Raw genomic sequence first — 19,587 nt, 5'->3', positions numbered from 1 at the left:
CTTTGTACCAGCTGGTAAAAGCAGACAAGCAGAAAGAGAGGAAGATACTGGCCTATTGATGGCTTTAAAATGTAACAATCAAAGCCTTGAATTCATTCTAGTTTTCCATGCATTATATTTCAGAAATGCACGGGAAAGTCTCACTTTAAGTTTATAAGAAGTACACACTATTCTTAATTGTCACCTAATAAAAGATACTCTCTTTTTAGAGTATTCTTCCTCCACAGCTTACTGCCTCAAGGAATGGGGGAGGTTACATAAAAAGTTATTAATCTCTTCCTATGATATTTATGGAAAGAGCAAGCAAGGCCTTATAAAAAGAAAGGTTAACCTATGAAGAGCTGATACTCAGAACCTTTAGTGCCATTTACAACTCCAAACTTTTGTTGGCAAGCACATCATATCATACACTAAGATGAAAATATGTTTTATGTTTTCAGTAAACAGGTTACAAGATCAATCAAGAGAGTATAAGGCTTACATTTAAATGTGATTTATGCTTTAACTACCAATATGAACTAGATTACCTAGGAGAGTAAGCTCTTAGCTATTTTAATCACATCTCCCTAAGCTTAATTCAGCATGCCGCTTTCCCATGGCCTGCGTGTCTCACAGAGGTGAGTTCTAGAGGGAGGTTAGGAAAGTGACTTTCCTTCAGAAAGATTGACCAACAGAAATTATTAATAGGTCACACAGATACATATTCAAGTAAAAGATTAGTTTCCAACGTCTGGATTTATAACTGGGGGAAGGAGCCGTTTCCTCTTCTTTACCCAGTGATAATTCTAATCTAATCGAGCTGGTTCTGGATAGTTATAGATGATAATATCCTACAACTAATAACCTGTGTATAAAAATCCATGTGGAAATTAGAAAGCCTTGCTAGTTACTTGTAAACTTTTCATCATCTCATCTATTCATGTAAATTGTTCCCTCAGCCTAAAATTTCTTTCCCAGATCCATCTAGAAAACTCCTGCTCATCCTTTAAGAACTGGCTCAAATGTTGCTTCCATTATTATAAGTCTCTCACCCAAGCAGAATTCCAATAGATTTACTGATCACTGGTTATGTGCCCATCAATGTGTTGGTGCTAAAAACAATAGTTTTTGCCCTTAATATGCTTCTAGTCCAAGCAAATAGGACCTACAATAGAGTACGATGAGTACTTAGGGCAACACAATACTAAACAGTACAGGGCAATTGTGGGGATGAAATGACATGGACATTAAAAAAGCCCTTTGTAATGTGACTGGCATATGAAAAGCTCTCAATAAATGCAAGAAATTAATGATCAGTTCTTACAGGGAAAAAAAAGTCAAGAAAGGAGAGGCCAGGCCAAGAGCAGCCAGATAATGGTACATGACAAAAAGCTTAGTCATTACAAAGAGGTTAGTCAGAAACAGAAGAGGATGACATTTCTGCATCATGAATCCAAAGTGCCAACTGGAAGATGCAGGGCAAGAAGGAAGTCTGGGCGGTGCACAGAAACATCAAGCAGATACAACAGTACTGACAAAAGTATTACTGTCAGTAAGTTTAAATCAGGCACTTAAACACACACACACACACACACTCTCTCTCTCTCTGAAACATTACTATAGAATCTATATTGACAGGACCACACAAGAGTAGAACACATAAATTTACAGATCCTGGTACAGCTGCGGTTTACCATCAAATTTAAATGCCCATCTTGGCTTGGCTCAAGACTGATTTTAGGTCATTGTGAGGTTGGCAGTAAAACTTAAAGAGAGCCCTGGCTGGTGTGGCTCAGTGGATTGAGTGCCGGCCTGCGAACCAAAGGCTCACCAGTTTGATTCCCAGTCAGGGCACATGCCTGGGTTGCTGGCCAGTTCCCCAGTTGGGGGTGCATGAGAGACAACCACACATTCAGTACTTAGGTACTATGCAAACACATATTGTTGGGGTACGGGTGTCTAGCTTTGTCCTGAGGGATCAGAGAAAATATCTTGAAAGTAGTGAGATCAAAACTGAAAAAGTCAGTCATAGAAGTGAAGACAGAGGTGAGAAAAAGGAACAAGCATCAAGAGATATAATTGGAGCCCTGCTGGTGTGGCTCAGTGGATTGAGCGCCGGCCTACAAACCAAAAGGTCACCAGTTTGATTGCCAGTCAGGGCACATGCCTGGGTTGTGGGCCAGGTCCCCAGCTGGGGGCACATGAGAGGCAACCACCCTTTGATGTTTTTCTCCCTTTCTCCTTCTCTTCCTCTCTCTCTAAAAATAAATAAATAAAATCTTTAAAAAATTAATTAATTAAAAAACAAAGAGATATGATTGGAAAGGTAAAGAGCTGGTCATGACTCATTGTATTGGACATATCACCCCGAATTACAGTGATCTTCAGACTTCTGTAATAGGCTAGAAACATCTCCTGGGCAGGGACCATGATGTATTTATCCTTAAACTCTCAACTCCCGGCACAACTGAGTGCACACTGGGCATGCAACAAGTATTTATTAACCTTGAGTAGATGAGAAGCAGCATTCTTCAATTTTAAGCTTTGCTCACAGAATCTAGTAACAAAAGACCATTAAGGTGAAAAGTGCTACAAATGGAGGCTGAAAGAAATGTAGAGACCATGGAGGATTCTATCATTCCAAACAATCCTGAGATTGCTGTGAAATCTCACTTTTGTGGGGGAAAGTGGCATGCTCAGGATTGTTTTTGAGAATTTACTGCTTTGCAGGTAGTAATTTCCAAAGGACACAAATCTGTCAGGTGAATATTGACATAAAACCTCATATAATCACTACTGCTAGGCTCAAGATACTCAGCAGAAAACATGTGTAGTTCATGTGAACTAGTCTGTAGAACAGGCTGAAAGAGACAGTGAAAGTTAAAGTTAATACAGGGCCACTGATATCACCAGATACTCATCCATTTAACCCAAGTAACACTGGTTTCTTTCTGTGGCTGGCTCACTGGAAGCAAAAAAACAAACACACCTGCCTCCTATTCTATATCTTGTTCCTGCCTAACCACTCTTCCAGAAGGCAGAAAGGCTTACAGAGGGAGGAGAGCAGAGGCTTTGGAGTCACATATATAACTATGTAAAATTTGAGCCTTCTCATTTACTGATTAAGTGACCCTGAACACATTACTTAACTTAGGTGAGCCTCAGTTCCAGCATCTGTAAAACGGAGATACAGTAGTCCCGCTCTATATTGCGGTTCACTTATCGCAGCCTCACTGTATCACGGGATTATTAAAATATTATATTTAATTATTTGTTGCGGATTTTTCACTATATCGCGGGATTTTGTGGTACTGTATACGTATGTTGTTAAAGTTACGTAGGTTTAAGAGTGTAGAATATGTTTAAGAACATAAGTAGTGTTTATAAAAGTGTGGAAAAGGTTAATAAGGGAGTGGGAAAGGTTAATAAGGGACTGGGAATGGTTTATAAGTGTGTGGGAAGGGTTTATAAAGCCTGAAAATATATATAAATACTAAAATAAATGTAAGGTTCCTACTTGGCAGATTTTCACCTATCACGGGGCGGTGGGTGTTCTAGAATGTAATAACTGCACTAAGTGAGGGAATACTGTAATTACTCATAGAGCTGTTGTGAGGATTAAATAAGAGACTCTAAAGATTCTGATGATTGCAGGTACTTAATTTATTTGGCTCCCTCTCATCCCACTTAGATTCTTTATATAAATGAATGTTTAGGTTTAAAGATTTTTTTTTTTAATTTATTTTTAGAGAGAGGAGAAGAAAGCGAGAGAGGGAGGAAGAGAAACATCCATAGGTTGCCTCTCACACAACCCCAACAGGGGACCTGGCCGCCAACCCAGGCATATGCCCTAACTGGGAATCGAACTGGCGACCCTTTGGTTCTCAGGCTGGCACTCAATCCACTGAGCTACACCAGCCATGGCTCTATAGTATATTTTTAACAACATGGTTATCAAATATGCTGCTCAGTTCTCAACTATCTAAAGATGTCCAATACTATGGTCACAAGCTACATATGATTATTTAAATTTATATTAATATTTAATGTTTCTATTAAATACAATGCATATTTCAGTTTCTCAGTTGTGCTAGCCACATTTCAAGTCTCAACTGCCACACTGGACAGTGCAGATAAAGAACCTTTCCATTACTGCAAAAAGCATCATTGGACATGCTGAATCTAAAGGATTTATAAAGCACACAGAAGTCTTTCAGTATAACAAAACAGAGTATTTCAAAGCACCAACTCCACGTTTCATCAACGTGCGGTATCTATTTTCCATAGCATAAACTACTAAAGGCTACTCTGAAGGAACCTTAACAGTTAAAAAAAGTTTCCTTTTATTCAACAGAAGCTGCTGAGCTATTTATACTCTTTCTTTAGTAACTGAATTTCCACTTCTTTTTCAATTAGTCTTTGACTGTTAGTAAAAATTCAGTCTAAGAAAGAATAACAGCTTCATTTCAACTTACAGATATACTTAGAATTATATCCACTTATCAATCAAACAACCTTCATCTTACTGGTCTTCCATTTAATAATATTTTTTCTACTCCAAAATGTACTTTTTCATGAGCTGAAGGTAGATCAAATGTAGTTACCGTGAAATAACTGAATAGTCTTAATCTTAATGAACAACATACTTTATAAAAATCACAAGACATTCATAAAAACTAAACCCCAATTGGCCTCTCTTAAGGAACCAGAAGGTATCAATGATACGTAGAAACTAACAAGTCAGAAATCAAGTAATGTTCCCCAGGAAAGTGGCATTCATTGCTGGTGACTCAGAAAGATGACTATTAGCCACTGCCACTTCTCTCCTTCCTCCTCTCTTGCATAACTCTTTCTAATTCACCTGGCCCTTAATTTTACATTAAGTGAGTGAGAACGAGAAATAAATACTACCAACACTCAGCCACATACATATCTAGTGGGAATAAAATAAATGTCTGATAATAGCTATACCGTTTGTAAACATTATTCAAAAGTTTCTAACAAGGAACCTCCTCAAGGACTCTATTCCAGTATATGTGCAGGAGAATATAACCATATTCCATTAAATAAAAATTCTCAGTAATGAACACCTGGTTACACTATGAGTCAACAGTAATTCCTGCAAAAGAATCAAGGATGACTATATGAAGGGTGTTTCTATCAAACTTGCTCTAGCCAGAAATTCAAATGCACTTTATTCTTTGGTTTCCATGTATGAAATATCCATCTCTTTTGTATCATTCCCTTCCCTCAAAACCCTCAACCTTTCACACCTAGGAGGTGATGCATACAAAGAAAGTATAAGTACGTATCATATTTCTAAATTCAAAGAGAAATTATGTTTTGGATTATATATACCCTTGCTTCTAAATCTTGTTTTAAAAACTGTAACAGTAAAAAACATTAACACTTTCAGAAAACAGTCTAGTGAGGTGAGAGCAAACATGGACAACTTGTGCCTTTGCTCGTCTGTCTGTGCTAAAGTAGCTCAGTCCCAGTTTTACTTTTCTTAAAAGCTCATCTTTATTAGTGCTACTGAGACTGCAAAAAATGCAGTCACCAAAGAAAACCCTTCAAGATGCAAATTTGATTGTTTTTTCAGCCTAAAAATAATTTCTTTTATTGAAAAAGCCCTAAATTAAACGGTATCCAATTAGCTATTAAACACTGTATGCATACACACCTTATTTCTAGGCCAAGGCACCAAAAGCCTTCACAATACCATCTATCCTAAAACCAAGGAAGAGATGACCATCAGTTTGTAGTGTTGTTTTGAAAAGAAAAAAAGAAAAGGGCTGAAATGATTCTTCTGGGATTTAGTCACTTGGGGCAAGAAGTCTTCTGTATCTTTAAACAGTTTTCTAAATCTTCCTGGTCTGACAGAAGCTGTTTGTGGAACACGGTTTTCAAATTCGACACCCACCTGTGTGTGTCTGGAGCAGTAATAATTTCTTTCCACCTGCCTCCAGGTTTGTCCCTTTCTAATTCATCTATTATCAACAGTGGTGCCACAGTGATCTATATAACAACACGAATGTAAGTGTTCTTCACATCTTACAAAAAAAGTCCTGACCCAATGCCTATCTGTCTGCCTAGTCTCTTCTCTCATCGTTCTCCCATATCTGCTTCGTTTAGTCTTAATACTTGTCTTTAGTTCCTACTGAACACTTGGAGCTCCTGAACATACTCTCCCAGGTCTATCAACCTCCTCACCTGTTGTTCTAGCTATCTGGAATGCCCACATTCCCCAATCTGGCTAACTCGTGATCCTTCAAAATTCAGCTTCTGTGTCACTTCATCTAGGAATTCTTCTTTGGACATCTACTTTTTATACTTAACACTGAGTTAGGCACCCCATTTCTGTTCTCCAATGTCCCCTTAAATATACCTCTACATATAGTAATTATCTGTTTACTCTCATTATAATTATCTGTCTCTCCTACATTCTTTGAAAGCAGAAATTTCTTTATATCCTCAGCAAGTAACATGCTGCTCCACATATAGTAGATATTCAATAAATATTTGAAAAAATGGAGGGAAGCAAAGGGAGAACAGGGCTTTTCACTAGTTTAGCTTACAGATGTTCCTTTTAGGCTATGAAGTATTTATGCTGGGAAAAGAGTCAGGCTTGTAGATAATGAACATATAATAAATCACTGAACAATTTCATGACAAAAAGGAAAAAAAGACAGACATAATTGAGATTATCTTGCAAGCCAAGAGGTACATGATAACAGCAATACCATCTTTTAATGATAGTTGCTTTTAGATTTATAAAAAACCTATTTTTAAAAAGTAGCTTTTCTTTTCTTCTAGTTTCTGAGAGAAACACTTATAAGGTCTAAAGTAGTACCACCAGTTTTTAATCTCTCAAAGCTGATTTCTAGTCTCTGCTGCTTCTCCCCTTCATTCTTGTTTCTTGGTTTCTGATCATTTCACTAAGTGAGAACTTTCCACCAGAAAAATCAGAACATAATGAAATAAAATACTAAATTCAAAACAATCTACTGTTATATATGAACATCTCTAACAAAACATATAATGAAAAGGATGCTAAAACTTCGAAAAAATAAACTGAGTTCAATTTCCCATGCATTCCTCCCCATTCTCTATGAATAACAGCTAAGAGTAACTAAGCATGTATTGTAATGCCAGGAATTAGTCTAGGTGTTTTACATATATTAACTTACCTAATTCTTAAAACAAACATGTAAGAAGGATACCATTTATCATCCTACTTACTTGTTAAGAAAACTGAGTCACACAGGGGTTAACTTGTTGAAGGAGTTCAGAGCTAATCAATGGCAAAGGCAGGATTCATATCTAAGTCACCTAGATGTGAATCTCCCACCCCTAACTACTACACTATAGATCTAAATATACATTGGATTCACACAATATTTCCTAGATGCTTAGATAACGACATTTATTTTTAACCTTATAAAAACTCTGGGAGGTATTCCAATATTACTTTAACAAAAGTAAAATTCAGATACAGAGCAGTTACAGATATTGCCAAAAATTACAATGTTAAAATTTAAAAGCAAACATTTGTTCTCTTAATTCACCCCTGATATTTCCAGTAATCATTAACAAGAAGGATGCTCCTATCTCAAAATCAATTTTAAAATGAATTTCTTAGAAAATAAACGAAAGGTCTAAAATAAAAGAAAGTTGGCTGTTTGGGGCAGAGATGTTTCCACTATTCCTCAAACTAAATCTACAATATAAATACTCCAGTCCGTGTTTCCTGAGAAACTGCATTTGCGGAAGCACAGGTTTACAACACCTTTAACCCACATTACGCAACTGGGGGCATTATTATTAGCAATGTACAAATGTCAGCAACAAGTATTGTCTATCTATACTCTCTCTAAGGCAGTTAGGAAGCCCCTAGTTTTCCCTATTTGCTCATGTTCACCCAAATCTCCTGTTAGATACAAGACAAAGACAATAAAGCAAAAAACTCTCCTTAAAGAAACTACCACTAAACTATTCAAAGAACACAGATATAGAAAAGGAAATACTAGATGCTATACAAGCAAATTTTGTTCTAATAATTTCCTTAAGCACAAGTCATGCTGAATAACATGGCATGAAATTCCAACAACACAGCTATTTTTATCTATATAAAAACACTGATTCATTCTGCCTAGCATTAACAGTTCTTAATCTCCTCTTTGAGAGCTGAAACTATTTTATTTATTTATTTTTTGCATTCATTACAGCTAGGGTGGTGAGCCAACAAAAATTTATTGAGTGAGTTAATGAATCAATCATCCATCCATCCATCCATCCACTTTTTCACCTTTTGGTTAGGGTTAGCGTATGTAGTAAGTATAAAATAAATATTCAAGCAAAACTAAATGAGCTTCATTGTAACCACTGTTAAGCCATTGCCCTGGATACATTATAAGATTATATCCAGAACTAAACAAGCACACACCTTTAGTGTTACACCAAGCTTCTCATCCTAGTAAGAATGCCTTTTCTTTGGTGACACTTTTTTCTTTTAATATTTAAGACAATTTTTATGGGTTTTTGTTATTCAAGCCTTTTGATGATTAATTTCTAAACTGAATAGGGAGAAGACTTACTTTGGGAGAAAATGGACAAAGCAGCTAGAGTCACCTGTTTTACAGCATTTAAATTATTTTAGGAGATCAAAGAAGAAAAACAAAAGATATAAAATAAATGAAACTTAAATATGAAAATTTAAATATATAAAATGTTTAAATTATCAGATCAAATATATTTAATCTTTTTATGCAATGAAAAAATAAAAGGAAAGCCAAAACTATAGATTGTAACATGATATAATGTCACCCTGGCTACCAACAGATAAACACTAATTTGATGAGGAAAAACACACACACACACACAAATCTTCAATGAGGAATTAGAGGCCATCAGCACCATTCTACTAGCCCATTCTATTACTATCACCTTTTTTTAAAAAAATATTTTATTGATTATATTATTACAGATGTCCTGATTTTCCTCCCTTTGTCCCCCTTTGCCCAGCACCCCTCACTCCCTCAGGCAATACCCACACCATTGTTCATGTCCATGGGTCATGTGTATAGGTTCTTCCGCTACTCCATTTCCTGGACTGTACTTTACATCCCCAAGGCTATTCTGTAATTACCTATTTGTACTTCTTGATCCCCTCACCTCTTCACCCATTCCCCCACACTCCCCTCCCATCTGGCAACGCTCTCTGTATCCATGATTCTGTCTCTGTTCTTGTTTTCTTAGTTTGTATTTTAGATTCAAGTGTTGACAGATATGTATTTTTACCATTTTATTGTTCATGGCTTTGATCATTTTCTTAAATAAATCCCTTTAACATTTCATATAATAATGGCTTGGTGATGATGAACTCCTTCAACTTTTTCTTGTCTGGGAAGCTCTTTATCTGCCCCTCAATTCTAAATGATGGTTTTGCTGGGTACAGCAATCTTGGCTATAGGTCCCTGCTTTTCATTACTGCCATTTCTTGCCGATTCCTTCTAGCCTGCAAAATTTCTTCTGAGAAATCAGCTGACAGTCTTTGGGGACATCCCTATAGGTAACTATCTGTTTTTCTCTTGCTGCTTTTGAGACTCTCTCTTTATCTTTAACCTTTGGCATTTTAATTATGATGTTTTTGAGTGGGCCTCTTTGTGTCTATCTTGTTTGGGACACTCTGTGCTTCCTGGACTTGCATGTCTATTTCCTTCACCAAATTAGAAAAGTTTTCTTTCATTATTTTTTTCAAATGGATTTCCAATTTCTTGTTCTTTCTTTTCTCCTTCTAGAACCCCTATAATGTGAATGTTGGAATGCCTGAAGTTGTCGCAGAGGCTGCTTACACTACCCTCACTTTTTTAAATACTTTTTTCCTCCTGTTGTTCTGTCTTTTTTTGTGTTTTTTTGCTTCTTTATGTTTCATATCACTGATTTGATTCTCAGCTTCATCCACTCTATTGTTATTTCCCTGTAGATTGTTCTTTATTTAAATTAGTGTACCTTTTGTTTCTGACTGAATCTTTTTTATGCTGCTGAGGTCCTCACTAAGTTCCTTGAGCATCCTTATAACCAGTGTTTTCGACTCTGCATCTATGAGATTGCTTATCTCCATTTTGTTTAGCTCTTTTTCTGGTATCACCTTCCTTTAATGGAAGTCTCCATTATGGGGTGCATGGGTGTTTGCACATACACATGTGTTTTGTACTCCATTGATGTTTCAAAATGCAATCTTGTAAACACTATCTTGCCTTTGAGTGGAGTCAAAGCTCTATCATAAAAGGTCATTAACATAGAATTCTGAGCAAATGGAAGAAGCCAACCACTGAGATTGTTTTGAAACTAGTGGTTCCTTGCCTAATGGGAAATGTTCATATCAGTTTCATTACCAACTTTTAAATCCTATTGACCAAACTTAAACTAAATTTTAAGCAAAGCTGAGGAAAAAAATACCTTTTAATTAAAGAAATTTAATTATGACCATTCTAAAACATTTCAAAAACTTTAATGTTTTTTATTTAAAATAACACTTTTAAATGGGAATATGCTATATATACTATGCTGTGCACACTGCTCTTTATCAAGGTGATTTTTTAAGGTAAATAGCCATGAAAAGCTTGAAAAATATAATAAAGGTATATTATTTTAGATCTTAAAATACTACTATAATAATAAACACAATGTAGAACTGGTGTATAAAGGGCAGATGGTTCAATAGAACAACACACATAGTTCAAAATACTCCATACCGAATGTCAACTGCAATTTAAAAATTTAACAATACACTCAAGCCCTGGCTGGTGTGGCTCAGTGGATTCAGTGCCAGCCTACGAACTAAAGGGTTGCCAGTTCGATTCCCAGTCAGGGCACATGCTAGGGTTGTGGGCCAGGTCCCTAGTTGTATTTTTCTGAAAAGAGAATAAAATCGGCCAACAAATACATAATATTTTTCATTACCGTAACCATATTTCTAATTAGGGTTTGTCTTTTTTTTTATCCTCACCTGAGGACATTTTTTTCATTGCTTCTAGAGAAAGGAATGAGAGGGAGAGAGAGAGAGACAGAGACAGAGAGAGAGAGAGAGACATCAATGTGAGAAAGAAACATCAACCAGTTGCCTCTGAAGCGTGCCCCCAATGTGGACCGAACCTGTAACCCAGGCATGTGCCATGACCAAGAATTGAACCTACAACCCATCAGCCCTAGGCTTTCTACAACTATATTGAGATAGAACAAATGTCAATTTTATTTTTGTACCATTTTGGTCAGCTTTTAGTTGTTAAGATTTCACTAATTGGTAAAATCATTGGGTATATTTTCTTTTTCTTTGCTCTACTATGGTTCATATAGCATTAAAATTATCTGCTTCTTCAAACTTTGAATGAAATTGCCCATAAAGCCCCACTGGACTTAGATGCATTTTAACTTTTCTTCCATGACTATTAGTCTATACAGGATTTTTATTTCTTGAGTCACTTTGGTAAATTACATTTTTCTAGAAAATTACTTCATCAGGAACTCAACAAAGGTGCCAAAGTAACTGAGTGGACAACAGAGGGTATTTTCAACTTCATACCATAACCAAAAATTAAGTAAAAAAGAATCACTGACCTAAATGTAAAACCTAAAACTATAAAACATCTTGAAGAAAAAATAGAGAAACACCTTTTTAATCCTGGGTTAAGCAAAGATGTCTTAAAAGACAAAGAGCATTAGTCGTAAAAGAAAAAAAATAAAACACTGGATTTCATCAACATAATAACTTCTATACAAAGCAGGGTGATAGCTCTGGGGGGGTGGTGGTTAGGGGTTCGAGGGATCAAGCAAAAAGATAAAAGGTCTCATGGACACTGACAACAGTGTGGGGATTGCGGGAGAGAGAAAAGGTAAGGGAATACATGATAATGGGAAAAAGTAATACTACAATAAAGAATTTTTTTTTTAATTGAAAATAATAGAAATAAAAATAAATGACAACTTCTGGTCCTGGCCAGGTAGCTCGGTTGGTTAGAGCATCGTCCCCAGTATGCCAAGGTTGTGGGTTCAAACTCCTGTCAGAGCACATGCAAGAATCAACCAATAAATACATAAATAAGTGGAACAACAAATCAATGTCTCCATGTGTGTGTGTCTCTCTCTCCTCCCCCTTCTTCTCTATCTAAAATCAATCAATAAATAAAAATTTTTTTAAGTAAAAATAAAAACTTCTGCGAAGACAAGCCACAGACTGGGAGCAAACATTTGCATAACACATATAAAGAACTTGCATGCAGTTATGTAAAAAAAAAAAAAAAAAACTCTCACAAATAATAAAATAAGCTAATTTTTAAAAAGAATAAATGATCTGAATGACATTTCATCAAAGAAAATATAGGGGTGGCAAATAAACACATGAAAAGTTACTCAACATCATTAGTCATTAGGGAACTGCACATTGAAACCAGAATGAGATACCACTACACACCTATTAAGCATGGCCAAAGTCCAAAACAACGACAGTACCAAAAGGAGAGTAACAGGAACTCTCTTTCATTGCTGTGGGAAGGCAAAATAGAAGATTATCTGGTAGCTCCTTCGAAAACTAAACATACTGTTACCACACGTTCTAATAATTGTACTCCTTGGTATTTACCCAAATAAAAACATGTCCACACGAAAACCAGAACACAGATGTTTACAGCAGTTTCATTCATAAGTGCCATAATTTGGAACCAACTAAGATGCCCATCTGGTGAATGAATAAACTGTGTTACATCCAAATAATGGAACATTATTCAGTGCTAAAAAGAAAGGAGCTATGAAACCATGAAAAGACATGAAGAAACCTTAAATGCAGTACGATTCTAAATATATGAAATTCTAGAAAAGGCATGAAAGGAATGAACTACTGAAACATGCAACAACATGTATGAATTCCAACAGCAGTATGCTAAGTAAAACCCAGATGCAGCCCTGACTGATGTGGGTCAGCAGGTTGGACTTCGTTCCAATGGAAAAGTCTCCAGCTTCATTCCCAGTCAGAGCACATGTCTGGGTTGCGGGCCAGGTCCCCATTGGGGGCATGGGAGAGGCAACTGATCGACATTTCTCTTCCTTTCTTTCTCCTTCCCTTCCCCTCTCTAAAAATAAATAAAATCTTAAAAAACAAAACAAAACACAAACAGCCCCAACTGGTGTAGCTCAGTAGATTGAAGGCTGGCCTGCAAATATAAAGGTCACAAGCTCAATTCTGGCTCAGAACACATGCCTACGTGCCAGCTGGGGGTATGCAAGAGGCAACCAATCAATGTTTCTCTCACACATCGATGTTTCTCTCCCTCTCTTCCCCTCTTTCAAAAATATAAATAAATAAAATCTTAAAAACAAACAAACATGCAAAAGGCTATGTATCATTCAGTTCTGTTTATATAACATTATAGAAAAAGGGACAGAACTTAGCTAAGTTGTTGCCAGGGGAAGGGGGTAGAGGGAGAACATTGATTATATAAGGTAGGTGGGGAACTTTTTGGAGTAAAGGAAAAACTCCATATCTTAAGTGCAGTGGTAGTCACTCAACCTTATGTCTGTCAAAAAACAAAACTATATATATATATATATATATAGTTTTTTTTTTTAGGATACATTTTATTTTATATATATCTCAATCTGAATTTTTTTTTTTAAATATCCTAGGGAGCAACTTTTAACTGCTTAAACAGACTTGAAAGCTCCGTAAGAACAGAAATTATGTCTTATTCTTGTTTATAACCTTAGTGCCTGAAATAGGAATATTATCGCTATTATATGTTTACTATGTGCTTATATGCATACTGAAAGCATTAATTCATTTCATTCTTATAGCAACCTTGTGAGAAAGGCAAAATTCATATACCTATTTTACAGAGAAATTGGAGATCAGGGAGTCTGCCCAAAAGAACACAGCAAGGAGTGGTAGAATTGGGATGTTAACTCATGTTCGTCTGACTCCACAGACTTGCTGATTTTGCTCAGTGTTTACTGAACAAATAAATAAATGAGGAATAAGTCAGTTGTGTTAAGAGTTTGGTAGGGTAGGCTGAATTTCGTAGGAAGATTAAAGTATGAGTTATATTTAAAAAGGACACATTATTAAATAGAGATGTAAAAGGTATAGCAGGTAAGCTGTACATGTAGAATGACCATTAAGAGTATGTAATTCCCTTTAACGATGGTTTTTTATTCTCTTTTGCTTCCTTTAAGAAGTACTTTAATTTTATTTATTTATTTATTTTTATCATTAAAAAATATCGTATTTATTTATTCTTAGAGAGAGGGGAAGGGAGGAAGAGAGAAAGGGAGAGAAACACGGACTGGCTGACTCTCGCACACACCCTGACAGGAGACCAGGCCACAACCCAGGCACGTGCTCTGACTGGGAATCCAACTGGCAAACTTGTTTTGTAGGATGACGCCCAACCAACTGAGCCACACCGATCAGGGCAAGAAATTAGTTTTATATATTTAATTTTTAACACTGAAAAATATAACAAAGAAAAAATCCCTGTTCACATTTTGAAAAATAAAGTAATACATTGCAGAGTTAGAAAACTCAAACCATACTAAATGATAAAGTGAAAGCCACCAATCCCTCCTATTCCTCTCTTTTTAATTTTAATTTTTATAATCATTGCCTATGCAGCAGCCATGACACATTGATAAGGGCTCAGATGAAAACCAGTCTACGTATTTAGTCACCATATCACACTTGTTATGATTATCTAGGGAGTAAGTAGTAGTCAGAAGTGAAAAAAAGTGGTGAGAGGACATGGGAGACAGTCCAAAATGTTAGCATTACTACTTGTCTGGCTTGCATTACTAGTATTATGGGCCCATCTTTTCCTATTGACAGAGAAAAAAAAAAAAGACATCTGTGTTATTCAACCTCATAAAAACTGGTGTTCCATGTACTCTATTATCCCTCAAGAGTGGTGGTTCTGCCTTACGTGAAAAATTTAAAACCACTGTAGGAAATACATACAAATATGTATTGTGTGCTTAATATTGAGGCAGTGGGATATAATAGTAAAAAGATATAGCCCTCCCTAAGTTTAGTCTTATCAGGAAAGAAGATGACTGAAGATATTTAATGTATGTTCATAGCAATGCTATATTAAGTATTACTCAAAACCACAGAGAAAAAACAGAACCAACATCATTTTTGGCATTGTTTAATTCCAGAGGAATTTATCTCCCACACCCCAAGGATCTCAAAACTAATTAAGTTCATAGTTTGTTCTTCATTCTTAAAGAGGGAGGGAGGGAAGGACTGTGTTATCAGCACATTTGAGCTTCAAATGGTAACAACATAATGTCACAAAATTTTTTCCCATGAACGTTGAAGTGAAGTGCATTAGCTTGGAGTGTGGCTCCATAACATATGTCCTTGAATAGCTAGGAAAAACCCCTTTATAATATATTAATGATTTATAAATTCAGATACAGAGTATGAAGGAAATAACTGACTTTATTTAATTAGGATACAGCTTCTGTTTTCTATCTCAACAAACTGTTTCTCCTATTTCCTATGTGACATAAATTCTAATCTAAAGGAAAAATTACCTTATAAATATGTTCCCAGAACACCATGCATATGAATAATCTAGTTGGAAATTCAAGATTAACATTAATAATCTATTTCATTAAATATTTCACCAAACACCAAAAAAAGTTTTAAACAAATTGTATTCACTTCCGTGGAAGGGGAGGATAATACAGAAACTTAATGAAACTGTCAGAAGATGTAAAACATATTGGGAAGGCAATTTAGTATACATACAGATCCTCTCCTATATCAAAAAACTTTCAGGAGTTTCATATGCCAGGGTTTCAGAATCTTTTCCTCTGGCATGCTATGGGGAGAGTGGCTGTTAACTGACAAACAGCTGATAAGGTAGGAAGAAAGCAAGCCAAAGCAAGAATGAACCACTTTTTAAAGTTGTTAGGTGGGGTAGGGGTGAAATGGGTGAAAGGACTCAAAAGTACAAACTTCCAGTTATAAAATAAATAAGTGATGGCGATGTAATGAACAGCATGGCGACTATAAATAACACTGTATTGAAAAGTCGCCAAGAGAACAGATTTTCAGTTCTCATAAAAAAAAGAAAAATCCTGTAACTGTGTATGGTGATGAATGTCAACTAGACTTAACTGTGGTGATCATTTTGCAATATATACAAATATCAAATCATGTTCTACACCTGAAATTAATGAAATGTATGTCAATTAGTCAGTTATGAAACATCACAGTAGCATAAGTTGTATACACATTTTCTCTGGACCATTCCTTCTCCTAGCACTTAGGTCCAGTGTAGTCATCACTTAAATTAAAAAAAAAAAAAAAAATCAGTTGCATATATCAATGTAGTTTAATGATACTTTTACTGTATTCTACCATTTTATTTTGAAACTGGGGATGAAAGGGAAAGGAATAAAATAAGGAGATTCAGGGTAAGAGCTGTTTGATCCCTTTACCATCTTCCCCACTGCATGAACTTCAATGTTTGTTCCACACCTACTCTGGCAGGATTTGGAAGTCTGTTTCCTAGAACAGATAAAACAAATGGTCTCTGGACTGGGGGACACAAGAGACAGGAATACAATACTGAAAACTAAAGGGAATTAAGTGAACATAGGCACAATTAATGTTGAATGTAGCAACCCCCACCAATCCTCTCCAGCTCTTCACCCCATCTAAACAGTGATGGGGAGACTGCTTCTTGATCCATGATACTAATAGGGAGAAGCTAATAAACAAGAGGAACAAGGTCCAAAGGCAACCTGCCTATGCATTTAAAGCTTCCCACTCTTGACTTCGGTCAAGATGGAGGCATGGGTAGACACGCTTTGCCTCCTCATGCAACCATAGAAAGAATTACAATGAGATCTCAAAAACAAGTAACAATCAGAACCATCAGAAAATCGAGCTATATGGAAGTGCGACAACCACGGAATTAAAGATGCCACATTCATACAGATGGGTAGGAGGGGCAGAGGGGCGGAGTCCCGGAGGGAGCGGAGAGGTGGTGTGCCTCAGACAAGCAATGGTGCTAAATAAAAATCGAGAGGGATACCCTGGGGAGCAAGCAATCCCAGCCTCAGCCCAGACCACACAGTCCAGGGCTCCAGCACCTGGAAGATAATCACCCATTACTTCTGGCTGTAAAAACCAGTGGGGATCAGGGTGGCAAAAGAAATTGCTGATTTTCGCAGATTAAATGGCACGCATGGTTTTAGAATGTATTAAAATCCCTCAGTTTTATTTTTTGAATAAAAAATTTCATATTCAATATATCTATCTACATAACTGTTAGCCAACCTAATTGTAACAAAACTCTCACCCCATCTTATAGAGACTCCATCTTCACAGAAACACTTATTTTGCATTCAGAATCTTTACTTTGTCAAATGGCATTGAGTGAACCATAACTCAAACCAAATTCTTATTATATGTATATTTTGTAAACAACTAAGAAAAAAATCAGTATAACATCTTAAGGAGGAACGGAAGAGACAGAGAATGAGACTGATAAATATATAACTATGAATCATTTCCATTTTTTCTAAAATCCACATTATGAATATAAATGTTAACTAATTTACAAATTCCAAGATTTAAAGTATTAGAGAAAAAAATCTTCTCATTAGCATGGAACACAAAATTTTTTCTCATATTTAGTGATCAAAAGCACATTTCAATTTATGTTTCAATCTACTGTACTGGCCACCTTAACTTCCATAGCTCAACTCTCACTTTGATATTCTCTAGTAAATTTAAGTTATACTTAAGTTAAACTTAATTAGCTTAATGATAAATTTAATTAATTAGATTAAATCAAATTTAAGTTATGCATGAGTTAGGTGATGGAGAAGCTCGGAGAGAAAAATGTTTCCAGTAAAAACCTTTGGAGTTATTTTACATTACTCATGTTGGCCATATGAACATGTTCTTTAGGATTTGTCACCAGGCAACTACAATCAAATTGTTCATAAATAATCCCCTCAAGAATTAACTTGGTAATAAAACTATAAATTTATATACAGTACTAACTGCCCTCTGGTGTTCAAACTAAGGATTTCACTGATGAACTATGCAATGTAAAGTATCCTTGTGGGGTGGTGGGGAAACCAAGGTCCTAAAGAAGCCATTTAGGGTCATTAAAATCAGAGCAGAAATTCAGATTTTGCAAGATTTTCAAGAACAGTCTTCTCAAATCCAAATAACAGCTATTAATTTGAGCTATCCGATATTTTTGTACTAGTAGGCCAACGGGCCTACCCACAGTCATCAATGGTAACTGGGCATGAATAGAATATAAACTTGGTAACATTTTTACTATACTTCTTCAGATTACGCTAGCATAAAAGGAGACTCAAACTTTTCTCATTTGGTAAAAAATCACCAAATGCTTCAATCAAAATCTTCCTCTAGCATGTATGCTAAGGTTAAATAAAGAAAACTGTCTCTGGTTCCTTTTATGCTGATGCATATTTTAAGTGGGAAATACTTTCTAACTATATTTCCTAGTCTATAATTATTTTATAATTGGATATCTTAGACTGTATCTCTCTTTGAAATTAGAGTCAACAAGAAAAAAAGGTTCAATACACAGCAACTGCCATTAGAGTCAAAAAGGTAGATATTAAACCTCTGTGTATCAAGATTTATATTCCCTTAACCATGTTGTTAGAGAATATAGATTTGCTTGTTTTAACTTGCCAAATGGTTCTTGTTTTATTTGAATTAACTAACATTCTATTCTAGAACAGCAGCTCTCAAAGTGTGGTCTAGGGACCACTAGGGAATACCTAATAGCAAGGTTAGAACTATTTCTTATAATAATACAAAAAGGTTATTTGTCCTTTCACTCTTATTATCTTCCAACTGTACAGTTTTCCAGAAACTACATGGTATGTGACAGCACAACAGAATGAATGCAGAAGCAGGTATGTAAATTCAGCTGTCTTCTATTAAAACCAGACATTAAAAAGATTTGCAAAAATATAAAACAATGCCACTCTTCTCAGTAATTTGTTTATTTGGGGAGTTACTTTTCATTAAAAATGTTATTTATATAATGTATAATGTGTTTACTAATGTTATTTTAGATGAATTTATATTTTCAAAATTTCTTTTTTTAAAGAATTTGTTTGTTTATTTATAGACAGAAGGGAATGGAGGAAGAAAGAGAGGCAGAGAAACATCAATGTGTGGTGGCCTCTTGCGCACCCTCAAATGGGGACCTGGCCTGCCACCTAGGCATGTTCCCTGACCAGGAATCGAACTGGCAACACTTTGGTTCTCAGGCCAGTGCTCAATACACTGAGCCACACCAGCCAGGGCTCAAAATTTCTGAGTTTCAATTTATAATATTAAAAATATCAACAAAGATAAGTCATACAAATAAAGGTCTTTGGACCCTCGGATATATTTAAGAGTACAAAGGGATCCTGAGATCAAAAGTTTAAGAGCCACTGATCAAAACAGTAGCATAATGAACACAAAAAGAATTAATTTACTCTCAAAGCTTTAATGGAGGTGAGGATAAAACACAACTATCATTTACTAAGAAAAATGTAGGTGAT

At 35.7% G+C, this 19,587-nt stretch overlaps 1 protein-coding gene across 7 annotated transcripts in view; it reads right to left on the bottom strand.

Moving 5' to 3' along the window:
- The window catches only part of PHACTR4 (phosphatase and actin regulator 4), a 77,161-nt gene that overhangs the window by 43,303 nt on the left and 14,271 nt on the right, over nt 1-19,587 (bottom strand). The window contains exon 1 of one of the 7 annotated variants that reach the window (XM_090268921.1): nt 12,452-12,516. The exons of the other annotated variants lie outside the window; for them this stretch is intronic. The gene's annotated coding sequence lies outside the window, so the exon portion shown is untranslated. Of the gene's footprint in view, nt 1-12,451; nt 12,517-19,587 lie in introns of those variants that run through there. 7 annotated transcript variants of the gene reach the window in all.

This window comes from Furipterus horrens, unplaced genomic scaffold, assembly GCF_987537825.1.
Source record: "Furipterus horrens unplaced genomic scaffold, mFurHor1.1.pri manual_scaffold_3, whole genome shotgun sequence".
In the NCBI taxonomy this organism is placed as follows: Eukaryota; Metazoa; Chordata; class Mammalia; order Chiroptera; family Furipteridae; genus Furipterus; species Furipterus horrens.
The sequence above is the reverse complement of the archived record's forward strand: the minus strand, read 5'-3'. Positions and strand labels throughout refer to the sequence as shown.